The sequence below is a fragment of the Pinus tabuliformis genome, chromosome 4_1, assembly GCF_031772625.1.
Source record: "Pinus tabuliformis cultivar Carrire ecotype Pingquan chromosome 4_1, CPIR1, whole genome shotgun sequence".
NCBI lineage: Eukaryota > Viridiplantae > Streptophyta > Pinopsida > Pinales > Pinaceae > Pinus > Pinus tabuliformis.
In genome coordinates, this window is record NC_142303.1 from 798,245,573 (window position 1) to 798,252,562 (window position 6,990).

A 6,990-nucleotide genomic window follows, 5' to 3' on the forward strand; every position below is an offset into this window, starting at 1 on the left:
AAGATAAAATGATTGAAGAGTTTTTTATGAGAATATCCACTAACAACATAACAGTGGAAGACAATCTCCATGCAGTTGAAAAGAAGGCATATGTAGAACAGGAAGCTCTCACTGAAGATCATAATAAACATGTTTTTAACATTGTCTTTGAATATGCAGGTGTTTAGAATAGCATGGGCAAAGAAGTTGAAAGCAAGGTCGTTAATAAATTTGATGCAAATTTGAAGCTCATTGAAGAATGGATTTAGAAACCAATAGAACAAATTGAAGTGAGTCAAAGTCATGAATATAAAGCACAAGAAGCAAAGCAAAGAAGACAATTTGAAGATGCAATGTTTTGGCAGCAGCCTGTGGTTGAACAAATATTTGAAGAGGAAGTTGTAGAAGACATGATCCAATTGTTTTTTAGAAGAAGCTCAAGACAAGTCAAAGAAAAATGGCAGCAACAACGAGTCAATAAAGCCTACTTCAAGAAAGTTCAACAAAGAATGAAGAAATTTCGAAGATACAGAATCTGGAAGAAGAGAAAAAGAAAATGCAAAATTTTAAAAGTTTTGAGTCATTGTAAACCTAGCTGAGACATAGACTAGCAGGCATGTTTGTGTGATAGTTAACTCATGTTGAGTCATACAGTCGTAATTAACGAGGAGTGTTAGAAATTGTAATTACTCCCGCATGTGGTGTTAGCTAAAATTAGAGACCCAGTTAACTTAGTGTTGAGTGTTGAGCGTTGAGTCAAGTCGAGTGATGGATGAAGAGTTAAGTGCAGTTCATATTTACAGTGTGAGTTAACTAAGTTAAATGTGTGTGCATGTTAAAATATTTTAGGCAAGTTGCTAGTTGGAAAAGGTTAAATACCCTTCACCGAGTTCATTGTAAATATCATGTTTTGTGTGATCAATAGAGTATCATGTTTTGTGTGATCAATAGAAGAGGAGCAGCTAGTGTTTTATGTGTGAATAGTTCATGTTTTGTCTTTTCCGCCTTTCCAACACAATCCATTATGTTGGGAGATTTACTCGTGGCCAAATCCAAACCTAAGTGGTGAGTTTTAGCGTAGTTTAAAGAACTTATAAATTAGTTTAGAAAATAATAGAAAAATTATGATAAAATCAAATAGAAATTTTTGAAAATATAGATTGTAGTTGTCAAACTTGGATTTTGAGCGTCTACACATTCTTGAAAGTTTTTAATAAAGTTAAATCCGTCTCTATCTTTAAGAAAAAAAGCATTTTGATTTTTTAAAATTGTTTTTGCTTCCCAGCCAAATTTGTGAGATCATCTACTCTAGAAATTTGCGGTCCCATCCAATTTGTTTCACTTCACGCCACGAGACTCCTATACCTGCCAAAACCCAACTAAGCTCCGGGTTCAAGAAATCTAAGACTATCCCATACCTGCCAAATTCCAAACCTAAAGCCCGGGTTCAAGAAATCGACAATGGAACGATGCTTGACGCTTACATAACCTAATGGCCAGCGCAACGCAGAACGTGCGATCTGAACATACACTCAATAATTTAATACTGCAGTAATTACAGGTTAAAAACACAACACAACAATATACAATCAAATTGACAGGGCAACAATAATTAAATACTACAGTAATTAAAGGCTAAAAACACAACAATAGTAAACTAAAAATCAAATTGTCAGCAGAACAATAATTTAATAGCAGTGAATGGCAGATGATAAAGTCAATTTCTAAAGGAAGGTGAATTTTTTGGCTGGACGCTGGAATTTGGTGATATTTCTTTTGAAAAAAAAATAATTATAAGAATGTTTATTTTTTATTTTATTTTTTTTTTGTAAAAATGGATTAAGTACTGTCAAAATTTTTTGTAACATCAAAACCTTAAAATTTAACTACACCTAAGATTTTCTAAGGTTTTTTTAAACTTCATACCAAAATTTCTATTATTTTCTAAGCGCAATTACAGCTGGTTTAGATTACGGGATTAACAACACCTAAGATTTTCTAAGGTTTCTTTAAACTTCATACCAAATTTTCTATTATTTTCTAAGCGCAATTACAGCTGGTTTAGATTACGGGATTAACTTTTTTGAAAATTTACACAGCACTACAATATTGGTATCCTTGTCCCATTCAGAAAAAACGCATTTAATCGTCGTGAAATCCCTCCCACTATGGCAAATCTTAAATCTTATGAATCACTCTCGTGCTTATTTTTTACAAACATTCATGTGACGTTTGTCTGAAGCAGGGCAGACAATCAAAATTTCATTCATGACATTAGATTATTAAATTTAAACAATGAAGACGGATGACACTTACATTATTTTTCTTCTGTAGAAAATCATGTAAAATATATTTTTGCACACATTTCGAGTGTTCCAGATTTTAAAGTGCCATTATCTCAAGAGGCCGAGTGATCAATAAATAAATAAAATGATGTAAAATACATATGATGAGGACAACATCGTAAAGATCAGAAATTTAAAGCATCTAAAGTTAGAAGAATGTAATAGTTTAATGGGTATTCCAGATGGTTTGTGTCACCTCTATTCATTGAACAAGCTGTTCTTGCCATCGAGCAAGAGATGTGCTATAAATGTGTGGGATTTTGCAAAATTTCTAGAATCTGATGGAGCTGAGGGCAAGAGTCAGAGTAAAACCAGAAATTAAAGAAAGTACAATGACTACATGGACGGACCTAACGAGGTTGGATGTAAGGTGCGTCCACGATGCAGTTACGGATGTAGCGGAGGATATTTTTCCCTTCAACATGGAGAATGTGAAGAAGTTGGAACATTTTTCCCTGCACAGTTATGAGGGGGTAAGTTTACCCAGTTGCATTTCTCAGTTTCAAAATCTGAGAACTATATATTTGTCAGTGTGTCCCCAACTTAGGGAGCTTCCTGCGTGCAAAATTTGGAATGGAATTCTGGGCTGAGGTTTTCCAATGTTGAAAAGATTGAATCTTCGGATGTTAGACAAGTTAGAAAGTATGGTGGGATCGTCTGTTGTGTCTAGTGAAGAAACAATGCCAGAGCTAGAAGATATAGAGATAAGATATTGTAGATCGTTGAAGAGATTGGGAATAAAGAAATTACGTAGCTTAAAGAAGTTAGACATATCCGATTGCCGAGAGTTTGAAGCACTAGAAATTGAGACTGGTGGTCTTCCGCTGTTAGAGGACTTGAGCCTTCGCGAGCTGTACAAGTTTCAGACTATAGTGGGGCCCTCTGGTGTAATCAATGACGGAGTAATGCCCAAACTTCAAGTTTTGATAAATGATTGTCCACTGTTGAGAAGATTGGTATTAGAGAAGTTACCGAATCTGAGGTACATTTCAATATGGCGGTGCCGTGAGCTTAGGGAGTCACAGGTTAGGAGTGGTGGCCTTCCCATGTTAGAGAGACTGGAGCTGCAATTGTGTGTGAAGCTAGAGAATATTGTGGGACTCCATGATGTGTGGGATGACAAAACAATGCCTAAACTTCAATCCATGAAGATAAGGAGGTGTCCATTATTGAGAAGATTGCCCAGAGGAATGGAGAAACTCTCCATGTTACAGCAAATTATTGCAGAGACTGAGTGGTGGCAAAAATTATTTTGGGAAAATGAGAATGTGGAAAGGAATATTTCTGGGCTTTTCAATGAATGCTGATAACATTTTCAATGTTTTACCATACAATATATGAATTGTAATGTTACTTTTTATATGAAAAAAATCTGTTTCATTAATATAAATATAGTTTTGTTTCATCCTTTTTATCTTTCAGCATCTTCCATCAGTCTCTGGACCCTTCATTTGCTTCACACCTCAACAAATAGCGCTAGTTGTCCGTTTATGACATTAGTTGAAAATGATCGGTTTCATGACTAAACAGATTTTATTAAATTTTTTGACCCTCTGTGTTTTTATTTATTTATTTGGTTGATGTGGAAATTTTCTTTCATTTCCATTTAGTATGGTTTTCTGGTATAATAATGATCAGTTAATCTACATTCAGAAATAATAGTTATTAATAATTATTCCACAACCCATTTAATCGCTAAATTATCATAATTTTTTCTAAATTTTTCTCATTATGTAAATATAATAATAACGATATATTTCTTCTTTCCCTATATTATTGTTTTAATGAAAAGTTTAACTCTGCGAGAGATTTTTGCCTGCCTTATCATGCGAACCTTAAAATTCGGAGTCAAAGTCAACTTGAAATTTAGTGACATTTTAAAAATGATATCACTGAAATATAGAATTATTGTTATTATAAATATATATTTTTAAACATATAATAATATGTTTTCCGTAATTTTATATTTTTAATATAAATTTAAGTTATATAATTATAATTTTTCCCACTCTATAGTTGTTAAAGCAAAGGGTTTTCAATGACGAATTTGGCATATTAATTTTTATGGGTAAATATAATTAAGATGATAGGATTTTTATTATGAGATTCATCCTCATGACATTGTAGCAGATTTGTTGGCCTAGAAAGAATATGTTTTTCATAGTTCACTACGATAATGAAAGACACGGGTAGTTGTGTAAGTTGTGTACCTAGCTCTTTCACTACGTACAACAGAGCATGCTCTTTCACTGCGTAATGGGTTTGTTCATGTGCCTCCTGCCTACATCCCATTGTCCTACAGAGGCACCGTTTTTTTTCCTACAGAGCAAGACAAGAGGGTCATTGAGACTTCTTTTTAACTTGTAATTTATAAACAAAGAGTGGAGATGTACATGGGCGGTGGTGGTTAGAGTTTACCCTACTTGCACCAGAGGATTCAACAATGTGTTTTATTGAGGTGCACAGATGATAAGGTTGAAGTGCATTATAATTCAGCCATGGTATTGATGGCGATTATAGTTGTACCAGAGGAGTATCCTAACTTCAGAAGATCTAAATTTAAGACCAAATCTCTTGTTGCTGAGGCATTGGTTGATCAACTTCTCATAATTATACAAGAAGATGATTTTGAATCTCAACTTTTGATTCCCTGCATAAAATCGATTGGATGCCTTGCTCGGACCTTCCCTGCTAGAGAAACCAGGCTCATCCATCCCCTTGTGAAACATCTAGATCATAGGGACTTATCTATGGGCGGAGAGGTAACCACTGCACTCGGAAATTTTTCCTACAGGGAAAATTATCTACATATAGAGCATTCCCAGGCCATCATTGAGTCGTCTTTTCCTCCGCTCTTGGTCTAAATTGTGTGCCTTGGAGAAGGATGGCTTAGGTTCCTACATTGATTCTTCTTTGTTACTTCACTTTACATGTTGGTGAAAGAGCATCTAAGGAGGTATCTCTCGTCCAGAATATTGATTTGGAGAGCCTGCTTCCAGAGGCCAAAAGCCATCTCGAACTCTACTAGTCCAGAGGAACAAAACAGATTTTAGCTTAAAGGCTAAAAATGAAATTGTTGTCAAGATAGGGGAAGGGAAGGTGAATGGTTTTCAGAAGCTGATTGAAGTTGATTGATCACATAGATCCTTCCTAATCGACATTGGGCTCTTCCCTCTATCACATGTATCAGAGATCATATTAAAATAGGAGAAAAGCATAATCAGAAACCAAACAAAAACTAATGCCCACAAAACCATCAGATATAGCGACTTTCAATTACTATAAGAATGGCCTCATAGGAGGGTGAAAAGTGGCAACAACAGAGGGTATCAGAGGAATGGATGTTAGAACTTATTATAATGCGCACAAACAAAAAAACATCGATATTGGGAGGGTACGATATGGAGCGGATGCGATATCGTATTTGAATTCCGTTTATAGACCATATTGGATCCGCATATCGAAGGGGAAACATATATAGGAGATCGGAATGAAATGACATATCAGAGGTGCATTGGGATATCGGTGATCGGAGATTGGAGGGATATGATTATCGGAAGTCGAACATCAGAGGTTATATCACTATCGGACATCGAAGATCAGAGAGAGTGTTGTATCGGTGATTGGAGATTTGAGATCGGAGGGGATATGTTGTATCGACATATATGTGGGATTCACATATCAGAATGTCGACGGGAACACCAAAATCAGAGTATCGGAGAATGGTGTTATCATAGTTTTTAAAATGTGTCTCGAAAGGAAATCTCCAATATGTGGGAGTGGAAGCAATGACGTGGAATGTGGGTCCTCCCTCCAATAAAATACAACCACTGTTGAATGGGCCCACGACTTATGATATTGAGGATTTTGAAAGGGATTCCTCCGATATCATAAATCTAGAAACTATGATATATCATATATTTTGTTAATAAAATATCTTCGTTGATTTATGATAAAGGGCTATGGCCTATAGTCATTTTAAAATAGATCTTGGTCTCAGGGGCTATTTTCATAATTAATTAAATTGATTAAATCCATCCCCTTGTGAAACATCTAGATCATAGAGACTTATCTATGGTCAGAGAGGCAGCCATTGCACTCGGAATTTTTTCCTACAGCGGAAGTTATCTAGATATGGAACATTCCAAGGCCATCATTGAGTCATTTTTCCTCCACTCTTGGTCCAAATTGTGTTCTTTGGAGAAGGATGGCTTCAATTCCTACATTGATTATTCTCTGTTACTTCGCTTTACATGTTGATGAAAGGGAATCTAAGTAGGTTTCTCTCATTCATGATATCGATTGGAGAGCCTGCTTCTAGAGGCCAAAAGCAATCTCAAACTCTGCCAGTCTAAAGGATGAAAAAAAAATTCTAGCTTAAAGCCTAGAAATGAAAGTGTTGCCAAGATAGCTGAAGGGAAGGTGAATGGTTTTCAGACGTTGATTGAAACAATGGTTTTTAGAAGCTAATTGATTGCATATATCCTTCCTAATCGACATTGGGCTCTTCCCTGTATCACAAGTAACAGAGATAATATAAAAATAGGAGAAAAACATAATAGGAAACCAAACAAAAAATAATGCCCACAAAACCATCAGATATAGAAACTTTTAATTATTGTAACAATGGCCGCATAGGAGAGTGAAATGTGGCAACAATAGAGGG

At 35.4% G+C, this 6,990-nt stretch overlaps 1 pseudogene; it reads left to right on the plus strand.

Annotated features, from left to right (window-relative positions):
* The first annotated feature begins 4,580 nt into the window (after positions 1–4,580).
* Positions 4,581–5,382, plus strand: LOC149178608 (uncharacterized; annotated as a pseudogene).
* The last annotated feature ends 1,608 nt before the right edge of the window (positions 5,383–6,990 follow it).